This window comes from Ochotona curzoniae, unplaced genomic scaffold, assembly GCF_017591425.1.
Source record: "Ochotona curzoniae isolate NIBS_2020 unplaced genomic scaffold, NIBS_Ocur_1.0 contig_2469, whole genome shotgun sequence".
In the NCBI taxonomy this organism is placed as follows: Eukaryota; Metazoa; Chordata; class Mammalia; order Lagomorpha; family Ochotonidae; genus Ochotona; species Ochotona curzoniae.
In genome coordinates, this window is record NW_024465471.1 from 585,439 (window position 1) to 599,090 (window position 13,652).

The 13,652-nt window shown below is 49.5% G+C and overlaps 1 protein-coding gene across 2 annotated transcripts in view; it reads right to left on the minus strand.

The window, feature by feature from the left end:
* Positions 1–13,652, minus strand: part of MECP2 (methyl-CpG binding protein 2) — a 51,730-nt gene that overhangs the window by 10,484 nt on the left and 27,594 nt on the right. The window lies entirely within an intron of this gene.

Sequence of the window (13,652 nt, forward strand, 5' to 3'; positions counted from 1 at the left end):
GGCGGCAAAGGGAAAAGCTGAGGCCTGGGCAGAGCCCCGCGCTTCCTCCCTGCTGCCAGGACAGCGTCTCATTCTGGAGAACTGCAGGGCTATTCCCGCCATCTGTGCCCTCATGCCTAGACTGTCCATGCTGATCGCACTGCCTGGGGGCTGAGGTGCACACGCAACCACCCCTCTCCTCTGTACTACGGAAGCTGTGCAATGAAGGCACCAGGGCATGCCTTAGCAAGCACTGCCAGGAAGCTAGGACTCAAATGACATGGCTAAGGCACCAACGGCTGCTCAGTACCAGCACTCAGAAGGCCCAAGGACACAGTTTTCTAGACAGTCAGGTATGAGGAGGCAGGAGTGGCTTCTGTCCAGCAACAAGAGCTTTGTGAAAGAATGTCCCAGCCCCACTCCGACATAACACCCAGTTCCTTTCTCTTCTGTATAGTATGGCTGCTGGGGTCACTTGGAGCCCGTCTGCGCAGAGGCACTCTGCACATCCCGGGGTACCTGTGTTTTGCTTTAAAGTGGGTTTCCCTACGCCTTCCCGCTTCTTCAGTTCTCCAGTCCTGATGCTTCTCAGTGGGGAGTGAGGAACAATTCTGGGAAGCTAGCCACCTGTTGCACCTTTGGGACCAATCCACTGGCAGCTCTCTTAGAGGAGGAGAGAAGGGAGCTTGTCAGCAGGAAGCCCAAGGCCAAGGCCAGAGTGTGGGACAGATGGGGCTCATCTTTTCCAACCAACCCATCAACCATGGCACTGCTCAATGCCAAGGCTGTCCCTAAGCTCTCTGGTCCTGGGGTGAGAGCCATCACCGCACACATCACAATGCATGCAGGCATTTCCAAATGCCCGAAGTGCATGAAGTCAAGTACAACCCATACGATTGAATGAAGACCTCCACAAATGCCCTGAAGAAGCATCCGTGTGCTGCAGCCTGCAACCGGAACACTTGTGGGGTACTCTATGGTCCGCCCTGACACACTGATTTTAGGGTAGAGTAAAAAAGCAAAGTGCAAAAACATGTAGCACAAGCTACTTCCTATGAGAGAAAGGAGGGGTGTTAAGGAAGGACGCGCCAGGGACTAACAAACCCAGGTCCCCCACATGGGAAGGTGGGAACAAGAGGTATCTATTGGCACTGCATTGAGCTCTGGCCCTCACACCTATCTCTAAGTAGGATCTGACTTCTGAATCATTTCAATGTTTACATTACCAAACATAAAATTGAAAGAAGAATCCGTAAGAGCCGATTACATTAAACAGCACCGGGAATTCCTTGGAACTCTCCAACTGATGGCATACCAGAGGACATAAGTTTGGACCACAGCATCCTGGACACTCCGGAGGGACATTTTCTGAGGCCAACAATGACACCCAGGAGTAGTGAACAAGCCAATACCAGACTGGGCTGAGGGCCAATGGGTAATCCTGGACCTGTCAGAACCTCTGGCAGTGATCTTGGTATAGCCAAGGCTGGGGGCATTCGGGATCTGTCTACAGAGCTGACTGGTAGAATGGTACAGGAGCAAGAGCCAGCAAGAATTAAAGAACACTTTCTTTCCTTCTCTTTTTTTTTTTGAAGATTTATTTATTTTTATTGGAAAGTCAGATTTACAGAGAAGGAGACACAAAGATCTTGCATCCAGCTGCAGGAGTTATTACCAACACAGGGCGTGCTCTCCACACTGTCTTGGATGGCACCAGTAGACTCGGGGACACCCGAGTAGCAGGGGAGGTCACTGAGGGCAGCAGTGTCCCTTTGGCTGACACAGAGCCACAGACTGGACTCAGCATCTTAAGAGAAAATCCCAGCTGGGGAGAAGGGGAGGCTTATGGGAGGAGGAGCCGAACCACCATCGATAATGCCTGCAGTCCATGTTGGAGCACTGCTCAGAACGCTGCCTGCTCCAGGCTGCTGCTCCAGCTCCCTGCTAAACCCCGGCAAGATGCTCTAAGCATGTGGGGCCCTGCCGCCCGCTGGCCGCCAGAATGGACTTCCTGCTCCTGGATTCTGCCCATCTGGGAAGTGAGCGAACAGATGGAAGATGATCTCTCTGTCTCTCTCTTTCAAATAAATAGAGAGCACATTATAAGAATGTCCTAAAAAACATAACATCCTAATTATACCCACAAGCTGGCCAAAACTTAAGGAATACAGGCCCAGCAAAGTGGCCTAGTGGCTAACACACTGGGATCCCATATGGGTTCTGGTTCTAATCCTGGAGGCCCTGCTTCCCATCCAGCTCCCTGCCTGTGGCCTGGGAAAGCAGTGGAGGACAGCCCAAAGCTTTGGGACCCTGCACCCACGTGGGAGACCTGGAGGAGGTTCCTGGCTCCTGGCTTCGGATTGGCTCAGCTCCAGCCGTTGCGCTCACTGGGGGAGTGAGTCATCGGATGAAAGATCTTCCTCTCTGTCTCTCCTTCTTTCTATACATGTATCTGACTTTCCAATAAAAATAAATAAATCTTAAAAAAAAAACCCTTAAGGAATACACAGGATAAGGAATAAAGAAACTGAAGCCTGCATTGTGGTGTTAACTGATTAACCCACCACCTGCAATACTGGCATCCCATTTGTGCACCAGTTACCATCTCAGCTACTTTGCTGCTGTTGCTTCTTTTTAAAAAGAGTTACTTCATTTTTATTTGAAACACAGAATTACATGGAAAAGGAGAGAAACAGATGTTCCATTTACTGATTCACTCCCAAGTGACCGCAATGGCCAGAGCTGGGCAGGAACAAAGGCAGGAGCTTCTTCCAGATCCTCTCATGCAGGTGCAGGATCCCAAGGCCTTGAATCGCCTTCTGTTGCTGTCCCAGAAGTACTATCAGAGAGTAGGATCAGAAGTGGACTAGTCAGGACTTGAACCAGAACAACAATGGATTCCAGTGCCATAGGCAGAGGTTTAATACACTATGCCATAACACTGGCCCTAAAATAAATCTTAAAAACAAAAACACAGGGGTCTGGTGCGATGGTTCAGTGGCTAAAATCCTCACCTTGCATGTGATGAGATCGCATATGGGCACAGATTCATGTCTTGGCTGCCCTATTTCCCATCCAGCTCCCTGCTTGTGGCCTGGGAAAGCAGTGGAGGACGGCCCAAAGCCCTGGGACGCTGCACCTGTGTGGGAGACCTGGAAGAAGTTCCTGGCTCCTGGTTTCGGCTTGGATTAGCTCCACCCATTGTGATCACTTGGGTAGTGAGTGAACCAATGCATGGAAGATCTTTCTGTCTCTCCTTCTCTCTATAAATCTGCCTTTCCAATAAATAAATAAATACCAGTTTAAAAAGTCTGCTACTCCCCCCCCCCGAACCCCCAAGAACAAGGAAATAGAAAAAAACAGAACAACTGAATGTAACACGTCATCCTGGCATTGGCTTCTGAGTTGAAAGGCAGCACTGAAACGCACTAACACAGGAACCTGGAGAAAGGCGAACACAGTCCCGTAGGAGACAGTGGCATCACTGCACTGCCTGCTCTAGGGTGACTGCAATTACATTTCAAATGGGAAATGGTTTTATTTATTTGCAAGGGAGAGGGAAGGGATGGAAAAACAGAGTAAATGAAACTGATCTTGTATTTTTCGTCCACTGCTTCATTCCGCAAATGTCTGTAGCAGCCAGTGCTGGGCCAAGCTGCAGCCAGGAGTCTGTGACTGTTCTGGCCTTGTGCAGGGATGGCAGGGCCCAAGTACTCGGTCATCATCTGCTGTCTGGCAGGACTCTGAGTGGTACTCCACTGTGTGCAGAGGTCGTGCCACAGTGTTCACTGCAACAGAGCAAGGTCGTGCTACACTGCCACGAGCAAGCTTATTAACAAAGAATTATCCTCATGTTACACAAAGACACAGAGAGAAAAAGGTGTCAACTTCAAGGAAGTTTCTTGTTTTACTTGTTCAAGGAAATCACTAGGGTTTGCACAGTGTAAATGAAAATAGTGCAGAGTAGTCCTGCATTTAAGAACGCATTGCGTAGGGCAATGCTGTGACACCTGCAGCACCGGGATCCCTTATGGGCATGAGTTTGTGTCCTGGCTGCTCCACTTCTAATCCAGCTCCTTGTGTGTGGCCTGGGAAAGTACAGAGGATGGCTGAAGTCGTTGAGCCTCTGCACCCACATGGGAGACCCAGAAGAGATTGCTTCCTTCAGACATGCCCAGCTCTGGCCATGGTGGCCATTTGGGGAGTGAACCAGCAGATGGAAGATCTGTTTCTCCTTCTTTTGGTAACTGTCTTTCAGATAACAATAAAATAAAACACAGTTTTAGGTTCTGGTGACCAAGAATGGCAACTTCACCATGTCTTACATTCTTTCAACCAGAATGGTTAACGGCTTCCTTGGTGTGGTGGCCGCCATGTCGCACAGGCTGAGTGGCCACACAACCCACACTGTGCTCTAAGGACACATATTTTCATTGTGTGATTTACACAGCCTTCTTCAGGAATATACATATTACATGAAGTAGAAAAGCTCTCACAAACTTTAAACATCAACAAAGCACGAGGGAGAACTACTGAGAACTAAAGCATCATTCCAGGATTCAAGCAATTAGATCAAGCGCTTCATTTGGTCTACTGAAGGAGAAGTCAAGTTGCAGGGATCTTGTTTGCAGTCTCATTCTTCATACGGTGAAGGACCCGCAGTCACCCAGGGACGCAGTGCTCAGTCACGGTGCTCACCAAGCCCCTCCTGGAGCACAGTGCAGCTGTGGCCAGCCGGACTGCTGCAGCAGAGAAAGGACAACTCACTCCCTGAGGAGTTCAGATCCAAACCCAACCCAGCTAAAGCAGCACCCTTGCCCCTTGCCCCCTGCCTTCTGGCCTACTTCCAGAGCGCCGTGCTAGCCTGCTTCCATTCTGCTCCACGCCGGGCCCATTTCTGGAGACGCCACTTCTCAGCATCTTCCAGGTTCTCTTGCTGAAATGGCTCACGAGGTCACAAACTAAGGGCTGGCGCAGGCTACTTCCCCAAGTCTTACAGTGCCTGCTTTCTCCCTGCACCACTTCTTTTGCTACGCTGAGCTGCAAGCTCTCAGATTCCAGATGGGTGCTTCCAGCATCTTAGAGACACTCACTATCCTGAGCCCCACCAAAATACGAGAAAAGACAGTGGCACGGCAGAAGGCCTTGGGGGCCTCAAACACAACACTGGCAGAGCCCGCACTTCCAGTGAACTGTTCTGAACGCACACGTTATCTTTAATTCTCCACTTCTGAGAGTAATTTTTTAAAAAGAATTATTTATTTTTATTGGAAAGTCAGATATACAGAGAGGAAAAGAGACAAGAGGAAGATCATCACTCCTCAAGTGGCTGCAACAGCCAGAGCTAAGCCAGAGCTAAGCAAGTATGATGCCAGGAGCCAGGAACCTCCTCCAGGTCTCCTACACGGGTGCAGGGTCCCAAGGCTTTGGGCTGTCCTTGACTGCTTTCCCAGGGCACAGGCAGGGAGCTGGATGGGAAGCAGGGCCGCTGGGATTAGAACTGGGGCCCAGATGCGGTCCCGGTGTGTGCAAGGCGAGGATTTTAGCCACTAGGCTACTGGGCTGAGCCCAAGAAACTATAATTGAAGAGCTAAATAAAATGCAGCTCTTTCCAAGGAAAAGCAGATCTACCTCCCTACACAAAAGCAACTAGTATCATAAAGCAAAACTCATCCATATTTGCTTTTGAAAAATGCTAAACGTTTTTTTGAAAGGCAAAATCTGTCTCTCCCTCTCATACATACACACACACATATGCATTCCACTCTTACACATGCTGGCTCACTTCCCAAGCGCTCACCAACAAGGGTTATTGCTATGGCATAGTGGGTTAAGACAGCACCTGTAGGGCATGGCACGGTGGCCTAATGGGTCAAGTCCTTGCCTTGAATGTGCTGGGATCCCATATGGGCACCGGTTCTAATCCTGTCAGCTCTACTTCCATTCCAGCATTCTGCTTGTGGCCTGGGAAAGCAGTGGAGGACAACCCAAAGCCTTGGGGCCCTGCACCCACATGGGAGACCCGGAAGAAGCTCCTGGCTCCTGATTGGTGCAGCTACGGCTGTTGCAGTCACTTGGGGAGTGAATCTGCAAACAGAAGATCTTCTCTGTCTCTCCTCCTCTCGGTATATCTGACTGTCCAACAGAAATAAAATAAATCTTAAAAAAGATAGCATCTGTAATGCCAGCATCCCATATGAGTGCTAGTTCGAATCTGACTGCTCCACTTCTGATCCACTTTCCTGCCAATGCACCAGAGAATGGCCGCAGCACCTGGCCACTGTCATACAGCTGTGGTCACTTGGGGAGTAAACTAGTGGATGGAAAGTCAGTCTCTCTCTCTCCACTTCAAATAAGTAACATGAATCTTCAAACACCTGCCAACAGCCATGCCTGAAATAGGCAAGGAACTCCATCTGTTTCTCTGCAAAGCATGACAGGAACCCACAAATTATCATTTGCTGCCACCCCCTACCACCAGTATGCATTAACACAGAGTTAGTTTAGAAGTGGAGGTGGGGGACCAGTGCAGTAGTCTAGTGGCCGAAGTACTCACCTTGCATACACTGGGATCCCATATGGGCACCAGCTCATGTCTCAGCTGCTCCATTTCCCATCCAGCTCCCTGCTTGTGGCCTGGGAAAGCAGTGGAGGATGGCTCAAAGCCTTGGGATCCTGCACCCGCGTGGGAGACCTGGAAGAAGCTCCTGGCTTCAGATCAGCTCTGCTCTGGCCAATGTGGCCCCTTGCGGGGGTGAATCAGTGGATGGAAAGCCTTTCCCTGTCTCTCCTCTCTGTAAATCTGACTTTTCAATAAAAAAAAAAAGTCTTTAAAAAGTGTGCCTGGGAAAGCAGAAGATGATCCAAGTGTTGGGGCTCCTGCACCTATGTGGAGACCAGGTACCTAACTTTGGCTTCATCCAGCCCTGGGCATGATGGCCAGTTGGTGAGTGAATCAGTGGCTAGGAGATTCTTTCTCTAGCTCTCCCTCTAAATCCACCTTTCAAGTAAGTACACAAATAAATAAACTCAATAGAAAGTTTCTGCTCCAGATACAGATTTACCACCCGAGCATCATTTCACACCTAGGTATAGACAAACAACCTTAGGAAAAGCAACTGAGACCCATGTTTGGGCACCAACAGTCAAATGATGGAAACAACTCAATTGCCCATCGATGAAAGACTTTATAAACAAAACAATCCACCCTTACATGGGAGAACTATTTTATAAAGGAAGGAAATTAAAACACACACGACAACACGAATGACTTGCAAGGACACTATGGTCATAAAATGCCACAAAGTGTGTGACCGCACGTATATGAAGCATCTAGAATAAGTGGACAGAGACAGGTTAGGGGCAGTGGGAAACCAGGAATGCCTGCTAATGGGTCTAGGACTTCTTTGCAGGTGATGAAAATGATAACAATTTCACAGAGGTGATGGCGGCACAACACTGTGAGTATACTAAATGCCACCAAATTGCACATTTTCAGAGCAGACTTGGGGGGCCTGGCACAATAGCACAGTGGCTAAATCCTCGCTTTCCCATCCACTGGGATTCCATATGGGTACCGATTTGTCTGTTGGTAGCTCCACTTCCCATCCAGCTCCCTGCTTGTGGCCTGGGAAAGCAGTCGAGGACGGCCCAAAGCCTTGGGGCCCTGTACCCACATGGGAGACCCGGAAGAAGCTCCTGGCTCCTGATTGGTGCAGCTACGGCTGTTGCAGTCACTTGGGGAGTGAATCTGCAAACAGAAGATTTTCTTCTCTGTCTCTCCTCCTCTCTGTATATCTGACCTTCCAATAAAAATAAATACATCTTTTTTTAAAAAGAAATGCCACAAATGGTAGTCAGCAAGCATCACCACCATGTAATTCCAGAATATCTGTATAACTCTCCATGAAAATGCTCCCCAGTCTGCCTCTCTCAGTCCCAGGTACCCACCAATCTGTCTGTTGTGTACCTTTCATATAAACAGTCATACAGTATGTGTCCTTTTCTGACTTGGCATCCTGTTTTCCAGGTTCCTTCATGCTGTAGCCTGTGTTATCACATCATTCCATCATATACAAAGATCACCCTGGAAGCTTTGTCCACTGACAGGTATCTTGAGTTCGTTTTGCCTTTTCATTGTTGTAAACAGTGCTGCCACAAACATTCATGGTCCAGTTTCTGTGTAAATATATGTTTTCAATTTTCTTGGGCCTATAAACTTAGAACTGCTACGTCACAAACTAGATTCCTATTTAATATTTTTAATTTGTATTTATAGATTTTTAAAAGATTGTTTGATCGGACTGGCACAGTGGCTCAACTAGCTAATCCTCTACCTACAAGCACCTACATAACATATGGGCACCAGTCCATGTCCTGGATGCTCCACTTTCCATCCAGCTCCCTGCAATTGTCTGGGAAAACAACAAAGGATGTCCCAAAGCCTCGGGACTCTATCTGTGGGAGACCAGAAAAAGCACCAGGTTCCTGGCTTTGGATAGGCTCAACTGTGCCCACTGCAGTTGTTTGGGGAGTGAACCAGCAGTTGTAAGATCTTCCCGTGTAAATCTGCCTTTCAAATAAAGTGAATAAATTTTTAGAAAAAGATCACGTAGGGCATGGCGTGATGGCTCACTGATTAAAGTCTCACCTTGAATGCGCCAGGTTCCCACATGAGCGCTAGTTTATATCCTAGCTGCTCCACTTCCATTCCAACTCCTTGCCCGTGGCCTGGGAAAGCAGTAGAGGACGGCCCAAAGCTTTGGGACCCTGCAGCCATGTGGGAGACCCTGAAGAGGCTCCTGGTTTTGGATCTGCTCAGCTCTGGTCATTGCGGCCACTTGGGGAGTGAACCAGTGGATAGATGATCCTTCTCTGTCTCTCCTGCCTTTCCAAGAAAAAAAATGAGATTATTTTTTTGAAAGGCAGAGTGAGAGTGAGAGAAAGAAACATCTTCCACTCACTGGTTTAGTCCCAAAAAGTCACCATGGCTGAGGCAGGGCCAGGCTGAAGCTGGGAATTTCATCTGGGTCTCCCATGTGGGTGGCGGGATACAAGTACGTGGGCCAGGTGCATCAGCAGGGAACTGGACTGAAGGCAGAGCATCTCGGACTTTTTAAAAACAGAATTGTTTCTTTTTATTTCAAAGGCAGATTTACACACAGAGAAGGAAAGACAAAAAGAGAAAGAGAGCTCTCTCATGTGCTGGTTCACTCCCCAAGTGGCTGCAGTGGTCAAAGCCGAGCCGATCTGAAGCCAGGAGTCAGGAACTTCCTCCAGGTCTCCCATGCAGGTGCAGGGTTCCAAGCATTGGTTCATCCTCCACTGCTTTCCCAGGCCATAAGCAGGGAGGTGGAGCGGAAGTGGAACAGCTGGGACACGAACTGGTGTTCATGTGGGATCCTGGTACATCCAAGGTGAGGATTTAACCAGTGAGCCATTACACTGGGCCCCATAGGCAAGCCTTAGAAATACTGGATGCAGTCTAGGAATATTGTAGTTCATCTACTCTTCCATTCACTGGCCCCTGATTCTATGCCTTGCCTACACAATGAGCACACACTGAGCTAGGGGCCAGGATGGCACAGCAGTTGACACGGGCAGCACAGCTCTTTTTCTGGTGTGGACCATGTCTGAAGTGAGTCAGTAAGTAAGCAAGTGGACATGTTAGTGAACAGTGCCAAAAGAGGAGATGGTGACAGTGAGGGCAGAGGCAGCAGGAACGAGGGAGAGCTACAGAGCAGGGCGGGCTGGCTGCATGGGACCAATGGGGAGCGCAGTGACCAGACAGGGTGGCCCTGCCCCCAGCATGCCCTTGAAGGTACCTGCAAAGGGATGTGCTCAAATGAGACCAGGAGAAGCACACAAGTGTCCCGGTTTGTCTCCTTCCTCATGCCGCTGCTTGTCCTCACTAGAGCTTCCTAAGTGCTCAGGGACCTGGCAGAGCTAGTCTGGTCCTGATTCCAACATTTGGAAGGCCTTAAAGGTCCCGCGCCCCGCCCCCCACCACAGGTGCTGACCTCAGGCCTGACATTTCTGTCCCCTGCATGGTCTTGTTGCCAGTGGCTGTCCCTTACCCCTATATACTTCATGTAAGTAGTTCAGACTCTCAGCAAAGTGTTACCTGCTTTTATTAAAGAATACAATACCTGCAGAAATAGATTTCCATAACTGAGGCAACATATTTTAGGGAACAAAAAAGGCAGCAAGACAAAGTCTAACAAAGGAAGAGACAGTTCTGTCTAAGCGTCAGCTTATCTGGGTCTAAATAGCTCCAAACTGCCTCGCAGCAAATACTCTTGCGTTTATTGCCTTGCCACTTGCTGGTATAGGTTGTATATACGGAAACCCTCATGGCTAGTGAATGCTACGGATTCAGACCAACAACAGCCCAACTGGGGAGAGTTCTGTGTGTCGGTGAGCAGGTGTGTCCTCAGCAGCTGAGAGGTGGAGACGTGGTGTAGTGGGCAGTGCTGTGTGAGAAGCTTGTGCGTGACTGTACCATACCTCAGGAGACATGCGATGAGTCAGGCAGGGCCCTGGTGGGGCGCAGGAGGATAGGACTCCCCAAGAGCCCCAACCTTCAGGCTATACAACCCGGACCTGTGAGTCACACCGGCTGAAGAAACTCATTGTTGGTGAAGGTGGGGCCTAGGAGCCACCCTGGCCAGGTTTCGCCAACACGCAGAGCCCACTCATCACCAAGCCCGCCCGCCAAAGCAGCCAGTAAGCAACTTTAGGGACTGGCTGTAAAGTAACGCGCCTATGGACAAACGCTAGCTGGGTAAGAAATAAAATGTAAAGACTGAATACTAGTGTAGCTGACCCTTGCTGGAGTCATACTGGCGTGGGTCCACTGGGCCACAGCAGGTTCTTTCCCAGCGCCCGGTAAAATGAGAAACAAGGATGGGGAAGGCAGCACTGAAGTAAGAGGTCAGTGCACAAGGGCAGATAGCAGCCTGGAAGCCTCCCGAGGACACAGCAGCAAGAAGACCCAAGTGCTGGCCTGGCTGGGGAGAGGGCGCTCCGTGGGAGGGCCTCCACCTGTCCTTGGGAGCCCACCGACTACGGAACCTGCTGCTAGAACCAAGAGCTAAGTGCTGGCAAGCAACCTCTTTGAGGCATGCAGAGATCTGGAGATGCCCCCAGAGCTTGAGGCATTCCTCAAGGAGTGCCAGAGCGTAAGACACAACCGAATTCTTAGGCCAGAGAGAAAAATCTAGACAGTGCCAAAGAACCATGTGCCAAAGACAAAAATGTGGCTCTCCCCAGCACGCAAACTCTCTGTGCACACAGGAGCCTGCGCATGAGCGCTCCCAGGGAAGACAGCGAGACCAAGCCAAGGCAGCTGGGGAAGAGAGCCAAGAACTCCCTTCACTGTCTCAAAGCAAAGAGAACAACCATATGGAGTCATCCAAGCCAGAGCCAAGATGAAGAGCAGCACGGTGATTCTATAAGCGCCCACAGCCCAAACAGAAAAGGGTGACACCAGGGAGGCCGATCTCCCATCAAGAACAAAATCCAGAGAAGAGCATTTCTCAGGACTTGGTGAGAACACACTCCAAGTGGACAAATTCAGAGATGAGATGATAAAGCACAGTAAAACGAAAAGAAATTCCCAATTTAGAGAAACACATCAGCACAGACTTAATAAAAATATTGAAAAACAAGAAGACTATACGTAACTGGAAATCAAATCAGATGAATGCAATGAATACAGAGGAAAAAAGACAAAAGCGAAAGCAATTAGAACTGACATGAAATGAAGCCCACTGCATCTGCACTTTTTTTTTAAACATTTATTTATTTTTATTGGAAAGTCAGATATACAGAGAGGAGAGACAGAGAGGAAGATCTTGTGTCCGATGATTCACTCCCCAAGTGAGCACAACAGCCGGTGCTGCGCCAGTCTGAAGCCAGGAGCCTCTTCCAGGTGTCCTACACAGGTGCAGGGCCCCAAGGCTTTGGGCCGTCCACCACTGCTTTCCCAGGCCACAGGTAGGGAGCTGGATGGGAAGTGGAGCTGCCGGGAATAGAACTGGTGCCCATATAGGATCCTGGAATGCAAGGCGAGGACCTTAACCACTATGCTATTGCGCCGGGCCCTGCATCTGTACTTTCAAAGAACAAACCACTTTCCCAAGAAAATATTGTAAAAGAATGCTCAACAGCGGGACAAGCTCTGGTCAAGCTACTCAACTGCAATGAAAAAAGAAAACAATTCCTGGGGGCTGGCATTGTGGTGCGGTAAGTTAAGCTGTCACCTGTAATGCCAATAATCCCACATGGGCATCAGCTCCCATCCTAAGCTCCTGGGAAAGCAGCAGAGGATGGATGAAGTGCTTGGGCCACTGCACCTGTGTGGGACGCCCGGCTGCTGCTTCTGGCTCCTGGCATTAGTCTGCCTCAGCTCTATTTGGTGTAACCAGAGGATGAAAGATTCTTTCTCTCTCCCTGCCTGATCACCAGGCATCTGGCATGGAAAAGCCACCAGTTTGCTAGGGGCAAATGCACATGAGGAATCCAGACTACGACCCACAAAGTTCTGATGCAACAGGAGGAAGGGAGAGGGCTGCGTCTGTTCACACAGAGGCACACCTGTGCTAGACAGCTGGCTGCGACAGAGACAGTGAGTCTCCAATGCAGCAGGACTGTCTGTCATGCAAGGAAGCTGTGGCTTTAACCAGCCAGATGCCCTTGAGGAACGTGTGATGTAAGCCAATCAACAATCAGAACGGCTCAGGATTCAGGAGGCAGGATCCAAGTGGAGAAGCAGGTGATGTGATAAGCATGAGACAAGAGACGAGGGCAGGGCCACATCTGAGCAGTCAGAGGATGGCCTAGAAGAGAAGCAGAGGCCACACTAGGTGTGCCTCTCTGGCACTGAAAGCAGGGGTGAATTCTGCCCCTTGGGACAGTGTACAGGAAAGCGCATGAGTTATTGCAAGAGTGCTGGACAGGGCTGAAGCTTGGCCCAGCGCGCACAGGTGGAGAAGGGCGTGAAGGAGTGAGGGGCCCTGCTGCGTCATTCCCTGTGGCGGGCAGCCCTGGGCAGCCAAGCGTGACGTGTGCTCCTAATGCTTCTGACCTACGACCCTTATTTTGGAGAAAGCAAGGGGGTGCTAGGTAGGACAGGGAGTGGGGTGAGAAGAGAAGAAAAAAAACCCTGAAATACTTTGCGCAGCAAAATGACTAAAATGTGCACATGCACTCTGTAACAAAACAAGTTTCAGCTCCTTCTCACTTCACGGAAGGAACAATCTGCAGATACGCAAGAACTGGCTGACTTAACCTAGCTCACTCAGTCTTGCCTTCTAGTGTGCACACAGTAGGAACCAGATGTTCAGGTGTATTTACTTGATGAATGGAAAGAAAAATCTCTTAGTAAAAAGTCCTGGTTCTCAGGACAAAGCAAAGAGCTAAACATTCTTACTTCCGTTTTCCTTCTGGAGTTCTAACAAGTCTACAAATACTACTCACTTAACAAGAAACGTACCAAATGCCACAACAGATGCCAATGAAATGGAAGCCTGCAGCAAGAGGCAACTGCACTGTCTGCAGAGAAAGACACAGAGCCCAGGGTCCAAGGAAGAGGTGAAAAAGGCTAAGAGGCACGAACTACAATGAAGAAATGTTCGCCAGTTTGGGGCTGCAAGAAAGCCACTAGGGCCAGT